Source organism: Brienomyrus brachyistius, chromosome 17 (genome assembly GCF_023856365.1).
Source record: "Brienomyrus brachyistius isolate T26 chromosome 17, BBRACH_0.4, whole genome shotgun sequence".
Classification (NCBI taxonomy): Eukaryota; Metazoa; Chordata; class Actinopteri; order Osteoglossiformes; family Mormyridae; genus Brienomyrus; species Brienomyrus brachyistius.
This window is the reverse complement of record NC_064549.1, coordinates 3,766,481-3,782,069: the sequence shown is the minus strand read 5'-3', so window position 1 is coordinate 3,782,069 and position 15,589 is coordinate 3,766,481. Positions and strand designations below refer to the sequence as shown.

General features: G+C 43.2%; 1 long non-coding RNA gene across 2 annotated transcripts; it reads right to left on the bottom strand.

Moving 5' to 3' along the window:
- Positions 1–385: 385 nt before the first annotated feature.
- LOC125712325 (uncharacterized) lies at positions 386–4,197 on the bottom strand. Of its 2 annotated transcripts, none has more exons than XR_007383258.1 (3): positions 4,071–4,197; positions 1,376–1,448; positions 386–848 (listed from the first exon to the last, which is right to left on the bottom strand). It is a non-coding gene; the product is annotated as an uncharacterized LOC125712325 (long non-coding RNA). The 2 variants fall into 2 exon arrangements; XR_007383259.1 differs by having other exon boundaries at positions 1,376–1,445; positions 4,071–4,152.
- Positions 4,198–15,589: the final 11,392 nt, after the last annotated feature.

Below are 15,589 nucleotides of genomic sequence, written 5' to 3'. Positions count from 1 at the left end.
CATCAGTGAAGTGATGGTGTTTACACTGAAACACTGAGTCAGTTACAAGAGAGAAACAAACAATGAAACATCTTGCCACAAATATGTTGCTCAAAAGCTTCACTTTGTTTTTCTCTCCAAGGGCGGCACAATGGAAATTTCTTTTCCATTTTTATTTTCTATTAATTTCCTCTAATATTTCATAAAAAGCAAACCCTTATAAATAGTTCCTGTGAGGTGCACACATACTGCACCAGTTCAATCAGGGAAGAATTCATATGAACGTATTACGTGAATAAATTTAAAAACTATAAAACCTGTCTCTGAATAACTATGTTAAGAAATGTAATAATGTTAGCTAATTAACAATTATAAATTACTGAATTTCTGTACTTTGTGGCCCAGTTTTCAAAAGAACTTTATTTGCATTTTCAAGACACTTTTATTGTTAGACTGATAGAGGATATTTTTAATTATGTATTTATTTGACATTTATTTTTAAAACTGGACTGGAAACACATATTTTCCATTTATTAACTGAATAATTTCCACTCATTTAATAAACATGTTGCTGGCTTGACACCCCAAAAGGAGCGTCCTATACTTTAACAACAAAATTTGCTGCAATTTTCCTTAATATTATGTACCCTCAGTGACCACCTGTTCATTTATGCTAACAGCCTTCTCTGACAAAAAAAGAGAATCACAGCCACAACTCAGTACATAAAGCAGGCAGACAGCTTCAAGAGGTCCAGTTGGTTTTCTACAGAGCTTGACAATGGGCAGTGTGTGTGATATAAGACATTTAGAAGGTGCTGGATGTGCCACATGTGACGTTCCCGCAGCGCAGACACAGCCACCATCCAGGACTATCCAGGGCATATAGAGGATGGCAGAAGAAACAAAAAGAAAGGCCCAGAAATGGCAGTTCAGAGACAAAAGCAAATTCAGTACTGAGTGTAGTTAAAGACAAGAGGAAGGCTAGAAGTGCAAACATGTCACGGACCACACTAAGTAAGTAACGTTCCTAGCACCTCGAATTCATGCCCCAAAGAATTCAGGCTGTTCTCTAAGTAAAAGCGGATCCTACCCAGTACTAGAAAGATGTCCATAATAAAATAATAAAACTACAATAATACTATATTACAAATTATGAACAAATCATGAACAAATATTGTAACTGCTGGAGACAAAACATGTCACGAGTCATAAAAGGAACTGTCGTGAGATCAGTATGCAACCGAGGCTTAGTTTGTGGTTAATATAATATAATATATATATAATATATTAATATAAAAGTAATAGTATAATATTACATGATTGGTTCCCCGTCAGGTAAAGTGTTACCCAAAAGAGTAACAGCATGGCTTCGTACAGCATTTATTACATCTCTCACCTTCGCTCTCTCCATGACTTCCACATTGTCATGGTGCTGTCTGCTGCGTCGCACCAAGCTGGCCTGAGTTCTGCTGAAAGACACATCGAGGATCCTTTGCTTCACACAACCTCAGACTCATTTTACATGGCACTTCCCCCTGATCTGTCATCTCTTCTCACAGCTTCTCCTAAGGTTTTGCACTCAATTCTCTTTTCCACCTTCTGGCATCATTTATTTATTTATCATTTCCAGTCAAGCTGCCCACCAAGCGACCACCCCTGATAACCTGTGAACACCCCTGACAACTACAGTATTGTGCAAAAGCCTTAGGCAGTCCAAAGAAATGTTTAAAGCTGTGCAAATTAAGAGTAACACAATAAAAACTAGTTATAATTTCTTCTGTTTTCTAAAAAGTTACTGATATCTAGTCGGATGGCTAGATGAACACCGCTTCAGTTCCCAAACTTCTCCTCAGGGGCACCTCAGCCGTTCCATGATTTCGTTAAATTTCACCAACAGCTCAGTTAAATAATTAAATATATTGGTTTAAAAAGTCAGTGAGAGATTGACTAGCTGTATGAGGTCTGCTAGTGGCCAAGTCAAAAAACACATGGCTGCACTGGACGGTCGCGGCAAATACTAGGATGGTTTTAGTAGAGGTTCTGAAATGGCTAAGCTGACACACTTTGACAGGCATAATATCATAGTTTTACACCAACACGAGGATAATCTGAACGTCATTTTCTTTGCCTGCCTAAGACCTTTGCACAATACTGTACACCTCTCACATAATATAAAGATGTACCTTTTACAGCATTATATTTTTGAAAACATTAACAAACACAAAATTACAAAAACAAAAATCACAAACACACCCCTTCTGCACTCTCTTGGTTATTTCTGCAGGGACACTTAAGCAGACAAGTCAGTGAGGCTTGGCAAAGAGATGCCAGCATTCCATACAGGCAAAGGCCTGGATATACAAAACAGCAATGTTCTTAGAGAAAATGTGAGACAGAAAATGCTGGCACACACAAACATAGCAAAACGGGGCTCCTCTGGTCATGGTAGGTTTTGTCATGCTCATCCAAACCAAAGTGAAAGAGGCCACCAGGAAAAAACATCTTGAAGTCAGTGTTTGAGTAGAAAAAGTATTGTGGCTAAATCCACATAAAACTAGTACTGTGCTCAAAATCTGAAATTTGACATGCTGCACATTAAAAATTATTGTCATTGTCATTGTATGTAACCATGTAACAATCTAAGTGCCTAAATGACAAACAGTTCAGCTCTCCACACCACATTCATGTACATCAATTTTTACCACTGGTAAGTTAGAAAACCTACTTAGGCCTGGTAACCCAGTTCAAAAATCCATAAAAATAAAATTATGTCAAAGAGTGCATATATGTTATCAATAATTGGGCTGATGTGATTATTTGACTGGACTCAATCAGCATACACGTATAGGTAGCAAGAAAACATGAAGCATATTCATTGATGAACAGAGGAAGAATTCACCAGTGCTCAGTAGTGACCCTGCTTTACTGTTGCCCCTGCCACAGTGGGCATCAGTCTGGGGCATTTGCTTGGGAGGTAAATGTTAACATTAGCAAGTCAGATGGTCACCTAGCAGTAGTCATTTCAATACCATCACATTTGCCAAACCGTATCGGATATTACACTGTCGAAAGTGTCGAAAAATGGGCACAATAGAGCCTGCCTTTCAAAATCTGGCAGATGTAACTATCCAACTGTCCGCCACTTTTCAGCGAAGCTCTTCAACCTCCCCCCCATGCATTCCTGAAAGCACCAAACCCCAAGAGGATCACCGGGACAGGCCTTTGACAAACAAGGAAGGGAATCAGAATGGGAAATGGAACAACAGATAAAAGGAGATGCAAATCCAGGAGTCTCCGGCCACCAGCCTTATTGACAGCAGCTTAGGGCTATTTTTAGCTATCATTGCTCAACTGGACTCAGACTGCGACGTCCAAAACCACAAGGAAGGGGGCAAAAGATAAAGGTACCCATGCGGTAAGGACGAAAGCTGCCAGCCAAACTCTACTGCTGTGTTATCCAACTGACGGAGTTGCTGGCACTGCAGTAAACAATGTATGGTCTCATCTGGGGAATACATCTTGCAACCTAAGATATGTCCCATTGTCAGAAGCACCCAGCACAAAGGAAGCCTGTTCTGGGCCACTGTGGACCAATAGGGTTTGTTTAAACCTGCTCCCTTCACAAATGCCCCATGTCTTCAAAAGTCTTCTTCCCGAGGTAAAGACCCTACCAGCAGATCCCAGTTTTTCCAAACTGCAATGGTTAATCCTGATCCTGCAAGGACAATTGATGTACAACAGCTTTTCAAGCCAGCCTTGAACAGGTACAGTAACAGCCTTGGTACTGACAGAGAAGGTACTAGCATGTCACTGAAACAAATACTGGGATGACAGAAAGCTGTTCTCCAGGACCAGTTATAAATAATTTTACAGGGTCATATTCCTATAGATTTAATTTCTGTACCTAGCTGAAAAACAGCAATTTAAGCAAAGCAATTTCAACGCAGGTACTCACACACATTGAGCTTGGTAAGCAAAACAAACAGGACAATCAAGGCAAATTAAAAAAAGACTGAAAAGAGAAGCACACTACACTCATAAAATGTCTGTCACCCATAGTACAGCATGGACAGAAAGCTTCAGAGACCTACCCAGCGAATTTATGTCTGCAGATTGAGTGGCTGACAGCTCCCAGGAGAAACAAGAGCTGGCTAGATTTAGCTGACTGCAAAGCCCCAGCGTCACTCACACTCAGCAGCAGGCGACATACTGCTTAACTAACTGCCCTCATGACTACAAGTGCTTCACCAAGACACACCCACACAGTGTGGCAATATGTCATCATATCAAACTGTATCCTACATCCTCGGAAGTCTCTAAGATAAATGCAGGGGTAAGAACTGCAAGCACCATGAAGGCACTCCCCACCCACAGCCCATCCCCACCTACTGGCCCCTGCCAGCTTGCTAGCTATGTGCCCCTCAATGGTGGGCACACTGGCAGCAGCAGCTGGTGAGGGGAAGTGGACCAGGTAGCCTGCTCAAAGGTCAGAGGGTCACCTTATAGTGGGTGCCTCTGTAAACAGGGCTTGTGTTTCCCATGATGCAGTTAGAGCCAGTAAAGGCAAAGAGATGGGAGTTTTCCTCCTTGGCCAGACTCACGATATATGGAACATGCAAACATACCAGCTCCATCAGAAAAAGAAGGCATAACTTAAAAATAGGGCAGCTGAAATGTTATATTGTTCATGCGAAATAAAATAGAGAAGTTTGCATAAACTTACGATGTCATACATTATACCTGTAATCAGAAGGTCGCTGGTTCGAACCTGGCCTCAGCAGAATAGTTATATGTCTCTGGGCCCTCGAGCTATGCCCTTAACCCCCAGCTCCCTGGGCACCACAACATGACTGCCCTTCGCTGTGACCCCCAAGCTTCATGGAGAGCAAGATGGGGCAAAGCAAAAAAAGAATGTCCACTCAAGGATTAATAAAGCATTACTGAATGAATGGTACATTCATATAGCGTGTTTTCAAACACCCAAAGTGCTTTACAGAACTAACGGGGAGCTACTTCAACCACCACCACTGCATAGCCCCCACCTGGACGACATCACAATTCTGTGCCAATACACTCACCACACTGTACCTAAGGGGGTGAAAGGGCAGGAGAGAGTTAACCAATTGGATACAGGGGATGATAAGGAGGCCAGAACTGATAGGCCACAGTGGGTAATTTAGCCAGGACATCAGGGTACCACCCCTACTTTTTCTGAAAATGCCCAGGGATCTGTTATGACCTTTTATGAGTCAGGACCTCAGTTTTTCCATCTCACCCAAAGGACTGCACAGTTTTTACTGCACAGTGTCCCCATCACTGCACTGGGATCCACATAGACTACAGGACGGACTGACCGACCGGTTGGCCTCACCAACTCGTCTTTCCTAGTTGGTCTCCCATCTAAGTACTGGCCAGTCCCAAACCTGCTTAGCTACAGAGGGATTACCTAGTCTGAACTGCAGGTGGAATAGCTGCCAGTAGGTCCAGTCTATACCTCTGTAGCCGACTGTTCTATTCTATAGCTGTATGTACATAATTATGAGATGCATGTTGCCCATATACAAAATATAGCCCAGTTCCTGTGCAGCTTCTCCATCTCAGACAGAATTTGGTCAGTTATTTTATTTAGCCTCATTACAAGCGAAATTCACCCTTAATTAGGAGTTTGCATTAAATAAATAAATAAATAAATAACAATCAGTATTTGCAGCATCCCAGCAATCTGAATACATTAAAATATTTATTGATGTTAAGACACATTTATGCAATTTGCAACAAAACAAAATTCCAAAGCCACCGTGTTCTTAAGATAGTACATTTTATAGGCTAAGCCACACATTCCCAGTTCATCCAGCCCAACAACTACTTAGCCGCTGAATTATGTTGATGTTCTTTATGTTTCTGGATTTCCCTGATAAAGCAAAAATGGGAAAAATGTCATGCTGTGGTTCAAGCCGCATGAAGCCATATCTGAATACTGTGATGACATCATCAAGCATTTGAGAAAAACAAGTTCTGCAGATAAACTGACTTATGTTCTCCCACACAACACTGTACATGGTATAAATACCAACCACACATATAACGTGGAATCATGATATTAAAGATGTCAACAATGTCCTTCACAAGATGTATCTGAGGATTTCAACATTTCATTATCTTTATCAATATTGTTTCAAGCCTTCAGAAAACATTCCTTACATTCACCACATGCCTTGAAGTCTCTGGAAAACTATCAAAAGACATGATTTTATGATGATAATCTTGTCAGAGTTACAAACAGAGTCAAATATAAAGAAGCACCTTTCTTCCTACAACGCAACTTTTGTTAGTAAGGATTCATTTCATTTGAAAGACATTTTTCATCCTTAACTGAAATTCCAAAGGGGCAGTAAGCACCTGGCTTTTAATGTTAACAGCAATGAGCAAAATGTAGTAATATTTCTGTATTTCGTAGCTTATTGTACAGTGGGGCTAGGCAGGCACTGCGCTCTTTACAGCTTGCTGTACAGTGGGGCCACACAGGCACCATGCTCTTTATAGCTTACTGTATAGTGGGGCCAGACAGCCACCGTGCTCTTTATAGCTTGCTGTACAGTGGGGCCAGACAGGCACCGTGCTCTTTATAGCTTACTGTATAGTGGGGCCAGACAGGCACCGTGATCTTTATAGCTTGCTGTACAGTGGGGCCAGACAGGCACCGTGCTCTTAATAGCTTATTGTACAGTGGGGCCAGGCAGGCACCGTGCTCTTTATAGCTTACTGTACAGTGGGGCCAGACAGGTACGGTGCTCTTTATAGCTTACTGTACAGTGGGGCCAGACAGGCACCGCACTCTTTATAGCTTACTGTACAGTGGGGTCAGACAGGCACTGTGCTCTTCATAGCTTATTGTACAGTGGGGCCAGACAGGCACTGTGCTCTTTATAGCTTACTGTACAGTGGGGCCAGACAGGCACTGTGCTCTTTATAGCTTGCTGTGCAGTGGGGCCAGACAGGCACCGTGCTCTTTATAGCTTGCTGTACAGTGGCGCCAGACAGGCACCGTGATCTTTATAGCTTACTGTACAGTGGGGCCAGACAGGCACTGTGCTCTTTATAGCTTACTGTACAGTGGGGCCAGACAGGCACTGTGCTCTTTATAGCTTACTGTTCAGTGGGGCCAGGTAGGCACCATGCTCTTTATAGATTACTATACAGTGGGGCCAGACAGGCACTGTGCTCTTTATAGCTTGCTGTACAGTGGCGCCAGACAGGCACCGTGATCTTTATAGCTTACTGTGCAGTGGGGCCAGACAGGCACCGTGCTCTTTATAGCTTACTGTACAGTGGCGGCATACAGGCACCGTGATCTTTATAGCTTACTGTACAGTGGGGCCAGATAGGCACCGTGCTCTTTATAGCTTACTGTACAGTGGCGGCAGACAGGCACTGTGCTCTTTATAGCTTACTGTACAGTGGGGCCAGACAGGCACTGTGCTCTTTATAGCTTACTGTACAGTGGGGCCAGACAGGCACTGTGCTCTTCATAGCTTACTGTTCAGTGGGGCCAGGTAGGCACCATGCTCTTTATAGATTACTATACAGTGGGGCCAGACAGGCACCGTGCTCTTTATAGCTTACTGTACAGTGGGGCCAGACAGGCACCGTGCTCTTTATAGCTTACTGTACAGTGGCGGCAGACAGGCACCGTGCTCTTTATAGCTTACTGTACAGTGGGGCCAGACAGGCACCGTGCTCTTTATAGCTTACTGTACAGTGGGGCCAGGTAGGCACCATGCTCTTTATAGATTACTATACAGTGGGGCCAGACAGGCACCGTGCTCTTTATAGCTTACACTGCTGCTGTTAAACTAAATTAAACAATTCATATTAAAGAAAACATCCATCTAACAACATATTAAAGAGCATTATTTATCAGCAATGGTGTCATCGAATCATGGAATTGTCCCGACTGTGCAGCTGTCCAGCTGTCAGTTACAGTGCACCCACGTCACCTCAGCTCTTCTCATTACAGCACTCAATGAGACAGCGACCGCTACCAGCCCTGCTCCACAAAACAGTGTTCATATTTTGAGGGATTCTTCGGGTAGAAAAATAAAACATTATGGCAAGTCACCAAGTTGCTCTGTGAAAAGTCACACAAGGCTGCAGGACAGAATGAAGGTTGAAATTGTTAAACAATTGCTGACATTCCAGTTAGGATGCCTTATTACAGAGTCATTATACAGGGTAAGAAATCTTCCTATTCTTTACCCATAGTTCACTTTGTGGATTTGTTAACATCTATCATTATGTTTGAAGTTTTAATGCTATTGTCATTACTGCTATTTAGTGATTCAAATAAAATGCACAGCGGAGTTAAATCATTAGTTTGCCAATATTAATTTCAGATACAGTTTGTATTTATATTCAACATAAATAAATCTACTCATTATTTTAGCTCATTATATGCTGCCCAGAAACCTTGAAATATACAACATCATTCTGTCAGATTTCTAAATTTTAACATGCATCACAGGTGGTGAAGGTGACAAGCTCTCAGCAAGTGGCAAAATAAACTTCAGAAAGTAGAGAGAAAGTTCTGAACATTAGTGGACAACTCCAACCACAACAATTATGGTGAGCCAGTGTGTGTTTTGACAGGCCCACTAAGCCCAGATGTACACCTAAGCCTAGAGTCACGCAGTATAGTTAGAAGAGGATGGAGAAAATGCCATCTGTCTTGAAAAATGGAGGGTGTTTCACCAATATTGCAGAATGCCCCACTTTTGTTCCGAGCTTACTTTTGCTGGTGTCTTGCAGAAGCCATTTTAGGTCCTGCTGCTTTGCCAGGGACTGTGTAGTGTGGGCACCTGGCCAAGGACTCTCCGCTGTGCCAGTGTTTATTCTCAGTGGCTGGATGTGCAATCATCAGACAGCTATGAAAGATGTCTGCATGAGTGGAGCTTTTTCACTGTGTCCTCAGATGCCCTGTCGTCCCACTCGCCTCCTTCCTCCCGCTCTCTCCATCTCTGCTTTTTCCTTTCTCTTATTTGTCTCCCATATTCTCTCTCTCTGTGTGCCTCGTATTTTCTGGCCTCTGAATGTCCCTGCATTCTCCTCCCTTTTCCCTGCCCACGCCTTTTATTGACGTTCCTTTTCACCTGTTACTGACACCCCTTGATCTTCTTCATCTGCTGGAGAACAGCACCTCTCTGGCTCTTTTCCCTCTAAGCGCCCCCCACAGCCCTGCTTTTCCCATTGCTACTTCTCTTTGACCCCCGTCGCTCCATCTCTCCTCACTACTCCAGGCTAATGGAACCAAAGGCGCGGCAATCTATGCTGGTTACCATGGCAGCAGACAGCCTGTGCCTGCTGAAGACATGTTGCCCCCTCTGTGGTCCACTGCCCCATTCCCTGGCAAAGGTTGGTGAGTATTTGCAGTATGTGAGAGCTTGTAAACAGAACACATGTTATTATAGGTGTGACGGCCTGCTACAGCAATTCAAATAGAAATGAATTAAGTAAGGTAGTGAGTGACTGTGAAATTTGTAATATCTCCTGTAATGTGCATCATTATACAGAAGGTTAGGTGTGTTTAACACCTTTCGGGACAGCTATACTCTGCTGCCTCACCTGGTGGAAGACCATAATGACAAGATAAAAATGCAGCTCCACAGGTCAAACCCTAATCATTATGATCAAATTATATTCACATAGCTTTAATATCTCCATCTTTGTAGAATCGATTTTTAAATTTCAACTTTCAGTGCTTAACTTTTATTGCTGGAGTCCATACGTCCAGAAAACACCCACACAACATTGGGTAAGAAACACACACACACACACACACACACACACACACACACACACACACAATAGTGTACTTCAATATTATTGTTATGAATGAAAACCATACATCAAGAGGCTTTAAATGATATGCATACTAGTTAAGCCCCTTCAGAAGCTGAAGGAGACCATCAGCTAGTTTTGCTGACTGTTTTGACACTGGCAGTAATACTGTCACTCTGTCTCCCTGACCCTCTATTGGCTCGCAGTGAAAATGGCCTCAGATGACCCAAGGCCAAAGCTCCAAACCTGATGAATAATTTAGCACATTTATATTTCCAGCCATCTGTTAATCTATCATTCTATGTCAGTGCCTCTAACTGTCTAACTCTCTGGCCCTTTAGAACCTCAGCACACAGGCTTCTGGATAAAACTGCTTCTGTGTTCAGGCACTAATGATGTACATGTGATACTGGAGTTTGTGAAGTGAAAGTCCGGTTCAGCAAACGTACGATTATTCAGAATACTTTATCTAGTTTGTTTGAGTAAAAATTCAATAATCTAATTAGGTGAAAATTATAGGGATACATTTTACTTTGAAGAAAGACAAGTACTTAAAAATTAAAAGCAACACCAAAAAAACTCTCCTGAAAAATAGAGGGTGAGCGACGAAAGAAGAATAAATTAGCAACTTGTAGCTTCGATGCCTCTGCCCTTGTGTTCGGTGCACTAATGTAATGTTGCCAGTAGACGGAGGTATAGTGCCTGCTGTCTGTCTGTCTGTCTGTCTGTCTGCCTGTCTGTCTGTCTTATCTCCTACCAGGGCCTATTCAGATATATTTTATAAGTTATTCAGTCTTACTATAAAGACTTCAAAGGCAGATGTTAGAGTGCAAAAATAGAAAAAAATGCAGAAACAGTTCCAGACCTGTTACAACGTAAAATAGTTTCCTGCACAACCAAGTGTCACCTTACGGCTGCCATCATAATACTGCTGAGATACAGGAAGGCAGCAGTCAAACATTTCAGTATCCCCCTTTAAAAATGTGAGAGAGGGTGGGTGATGAGGAAGCTTTCATCCTCGACCGGGAGCAAACAGTGTCCTGCTTTCTGAAAAAAAATTGATAGATTACACAGATCTCAGTCCCGTTGTGTGGGGAGCACAATCAAAGTCCTTGTTCAGGTGAAATTTCCCATTCAACCACCCCCCCCCCCTCCAATCCCATATCACAGGCCTGAACTCCGGGGATACGATTACTCAGCTTAAAGAAATCAGAGCCAAGTGTCGAGTCCGATTGCCACATAGAAGCTCAGGAGGGCCTCACTCCCACCTCTCCCTGTAAGCACACACATCCATCCATCCATTTTCCAAACCGCTTATCCTATTGGGTCGCGGGGGGTCCGGAGCCTATCCCGGAAGCAATGGGCACGAGGCAGGGAACAACCCAGGATGGGGGGCCAGCCCATCGCAGGGCACACTCACACACCATTCACTCACACATGCACACCTATGGGCAATTTAGCAAGTCCAATTAGCCTCAGCATGTTTTTGGACTGTGGGGGGAAACCGGAGTACCCGGAGGAAACCCCATAATGACATGGGGAGAACATGCAAACTTAAGCACACACATTCAACACCATATTCACTACTGCCCCAGAAATCACTGAGAAAAGAACATTTACATTAACTACAAGACACAATATTTATGTCATGCATTATGTAGTGGCAAAAAAAAATAATGTAAAACACTAATGATTAAGCACTACTAACTTAATAGGACTGGAAATGGTGCAAATACCAGCACAGTCTACACCCATCAGAGCAATGCCCACAAACACCAGCACAGTCTACACCTATCAGAGCGCTGCCCACAAACACCAGCACAGTCTACACCCATCAGAGCGCTGCCCACAAACACCAGCACAGTCTACACCCATCAGAGCGCTGCCCACAAACACCAGCACAGTCTACACCTATCAGAACGCTGCCCACAAACACCAGCACAGTCTACACCTATCAGAGCGCTGCCCACAAAAACCAGCACAGTCTACACCCATCAGAGCACTGCCCACAAACACCAGCACAGCCTACACCCATCAGAGCGCTGCCCACAAACACCAGCACAGTCTACACCCATCGGAGCGCTGCCCACAAACACCAGCACAGTCTACACCCATCAGAGCACAGCTTACAAACACCAGCACAGTCTACACCTATCAGAGCGCTGCCTACAAACACCAGCACAGCCTACACCTATCAGAGCCTAGCCCACAAACACCAGCACAGTCTACACCTGTCACAGAGCTGCCCACAAACACCAGCACAGTCTACACCCATCAGAGCGCTGCCCACAAACACCAGCACAGCCTACACCTATCAGAGCCCAGCCCAAACACCAGCACAGTCTACACCTATCAGAGCCCTGCCCACAAAAACCAGCAGTCTACACCTATCAGAGCCCTGCCCACAAACACCAGCACAGTCTACATCCATCAGAGCACAGCTTACAAACACCAGCACAGTCTACACCTATCAGAGCTCAGCCCACAAACACCAGCACAGCCTACACCTATCAGAGCTCAGCCCACAAACACCAGCACAGTCTACACCTATCAGAGCTCAGCCCACAAACACCAGCACAGTCTACACCTATCACAGCGCTGCCCACAAACACCAGCACAGTCTACACCTATCAGAGCCCTGCCCACAAACACCAGCAGAGTCTACACCTATCAGAGCGCTGCCCACTGCCCCTGCACACATTAGAGCACACGTCCTCCAGGACCTCTCAGGTTTCACGCTGAGATGGGGGGAGGTGGAGGAGGTGCTCGGTCGGCTAAAAATGTCCGAGTGCATATCGGAGCAGCGACCAGGTCAAACATCCATTTTACCCTGCCTGCATGCACACTGACAAATGCTGTCTGCTTTGATCTGACTTTAACCAATCCAAAGCTATTTACAGGCCACTGTCCAGAAACAGACCCGAGGGCCGTCTGCTCATTCTGGGAAGAAGAATGCAGCAATGAATAAATAACATGGTGCTAAGGAGGAGCATACAGTTCACACACTTCATTTCACTGATGTTAATCACATTAAAATTCCACAATAGAGACAATGTAATTGCAGGGTTTTATGCAAGTGCTTTGACTGACAACTGATTATCATATCATCCGGACATTATACTTGACATCAATTAAATTGGTAAGAGATCAATTAAAGCTGGAAAAAAACAAATATCATATCATGTCTAAATGTTGATATGTTCTTGTAGTAGAATATTTAAGACTTCCTAATATATGTCAAATATATATGTCAAAATAACATCCCCAGGTCCACAGCCGAATACCATTTCATAATTTTATCAGTGTTCATCTGCTGATAGCTTCAGTACAGCAGTTACAATATTCTGGTGCAGCGTCCTGGGCTTTCGAGTTCTTGTCATCTTACACATGTGGGGGGGGGGGGGGGGGGTTGGGGGCCGCATCTCTGCAAGGGGATGGCTGAGCTCCGCACGCGCAGACGGCTCCACGGCAACGGGCATGAGAGCACTGAGGCGCTCAGGGCACTGCGTGGCCAGCTTGAACCGAGTGAACCACAGCAGAGCCTGCGCTGTGAGGTCAGTGAGTCCAACATTCCTCTGGAGCCGAGTGTTTACACTGCTGGGGAGTGGGGGGCCAGTAGGGGGATGCTAGAGGGCCCACAGATGCAAGGCTATGAAGGACTGTTCCATACAGTCCTGCTGGGACCGTGTTACCAAACCCTGATTAGGAGCGACAGCAAAGTGTGACACATAAAGCATGCCAGAGTGTATTATTTCCGCAAACTCTCTGATGACTATAAAAAAAAAGGTAATTACTTCTTGCATAAAAATAGATGAGTGCACATTTAAGCAGTAGCTTTATACCAGCTGCTTTTTCAATAGGCTGTGGATTACTGGCAATATCTGTGCTGGAGTGTAATTGGGACACTGATTTGCACAAAGCATTTTAAACTAATTATGACTAGAATAAGCAAAAGTAAAGCACGTAGTACAAGCATATAAACTATGAATGCTCACAAAAAACATGCTGACAAAGGCTTATCTTGCTTTTTCATTCTTTCATTCCAAACACATTGGTTTTAAAGCATTTTGGAAAAAAAACGTCACCAAAAAGTACCTACTGGAGTGCAAGTATTTTTGTGTATAGGTATATTGTATAAAAGCCAGAGTATTTCAGCACATTGTGGCTATAAAAAAATCTACATATTTACAAATATACACACAGTTTTATCTTTATCAAACCTGTCTGTTACCATTTCAGATGGGAAGAAATAGCTATAAAATGTCCAGGTAAGCGGGACACACAGAATGGCTGATTCGTGAATAAGCAAACTACACGGCACATTGATTTCTGCTTTAAACCCCACATAACAATGTGTGGATTCAATATAAATTTCCTTACATTTAGTGTCAGAGTTGAAATTTACATACTTATGTATTAAAGATATGCAATGAACTATAGCAATAAAGACACAAAATAAGGTTTTTCCTCCCTCTACTGGTCAAATCAAAGCACTGCAACTTCAGCAACAATTCATCTCGTTTCAGTCTTTGTAACATTAATTACATTATCAGTCTACAATAAACAAATAAAAGATTATATGAGATTTGTTATTGTTTTTATTTATAGAGTCATTGAGAATATCTGTGTCCGGCACTAATGCTCAGCTGATAAGCAAACAAAGTAAGACATTGCATACATCACTCATATAAATAATGTCATAGTAATTTTTGAAGCTATTAAGGCGAAACTGTGTTGAATCCTTAACTGTGTGCCCCCTAAGAGATGCAGTGCAGAGAGAAGCGCCGAACTCAGAGAGAGGAATTATTATAAAAGCGCGCAGAGACAATGAAGAGACAACACTTTAATGATTCATCTCCCCAGTTCTCACTATGACTGCATTCAGCAGCTAAGAGCCTGGAAGGACAAAGAGGGGAGAGCAAAATGGTGGGAAGTGATGCTGAACATTAAAGGCATGAATAAAATGACAACAGCAGCAAACCACCACAGCAGTCATTCTGGGCGTTGCTTTGTTGTATTCTGAGATTTTGCACAGTAAACTGTAACATAGTTCATACTTGCTAAGACAGCACATGTGATTTCTCAGGGGTTTGTAAACAATGCTTTGCCAGCTGTTTCCTGGGGTGGTTTTATAAGTACAATCTTTCTGTCCTTGAGAAAAATGATAATGGAGGAAAGTACTGGTAGATATTACTTATCTTGCCTGAATGCTGTAAGATACAGCAAGTGAAAGTCACAAAACACAGTTTTAATAAGCCAACAAGGTTAAATGAATATTTCTTTGACTGATCACACAGCACAGATGTCCCCCAAACACATGCATGCCGACCTGTCATTTCTGACTAGTTTTTAATTACTCATGTAAAAATGTAAGCTTTTATAATATGTAGGCCTATCAAAGGCAAGTCAGGTTATTAGCTGTTGTTGTTATTGCATTGTATTTGAGGGTGCATTTGTTTCACTTTCAAAAAGAAAGTAAATTTTATAGTAATTTAAAACATTTTCAGATTTATCATCAGATAGGTAAGGAGGAAAGAAGCTGACTGTGAGGTTGAGAAAAAGACAGTGACAGTTTCACAGACGGAGAGATGCATGAAGTCTGACTACACTGGCTAACAGGTTGTAGGTAGCTGCACTGCCTCAATGACAGGTCTATCAGGGTCAGATTCATACTGACACATTAAACACCGGTGCCAAGAGAGAGGCCTAATGGACGAGCCGCTGCATGCTGGGGGCAGCACTTCCCTGGGCTGAGTGTCCGCGTCAGAATGCATTA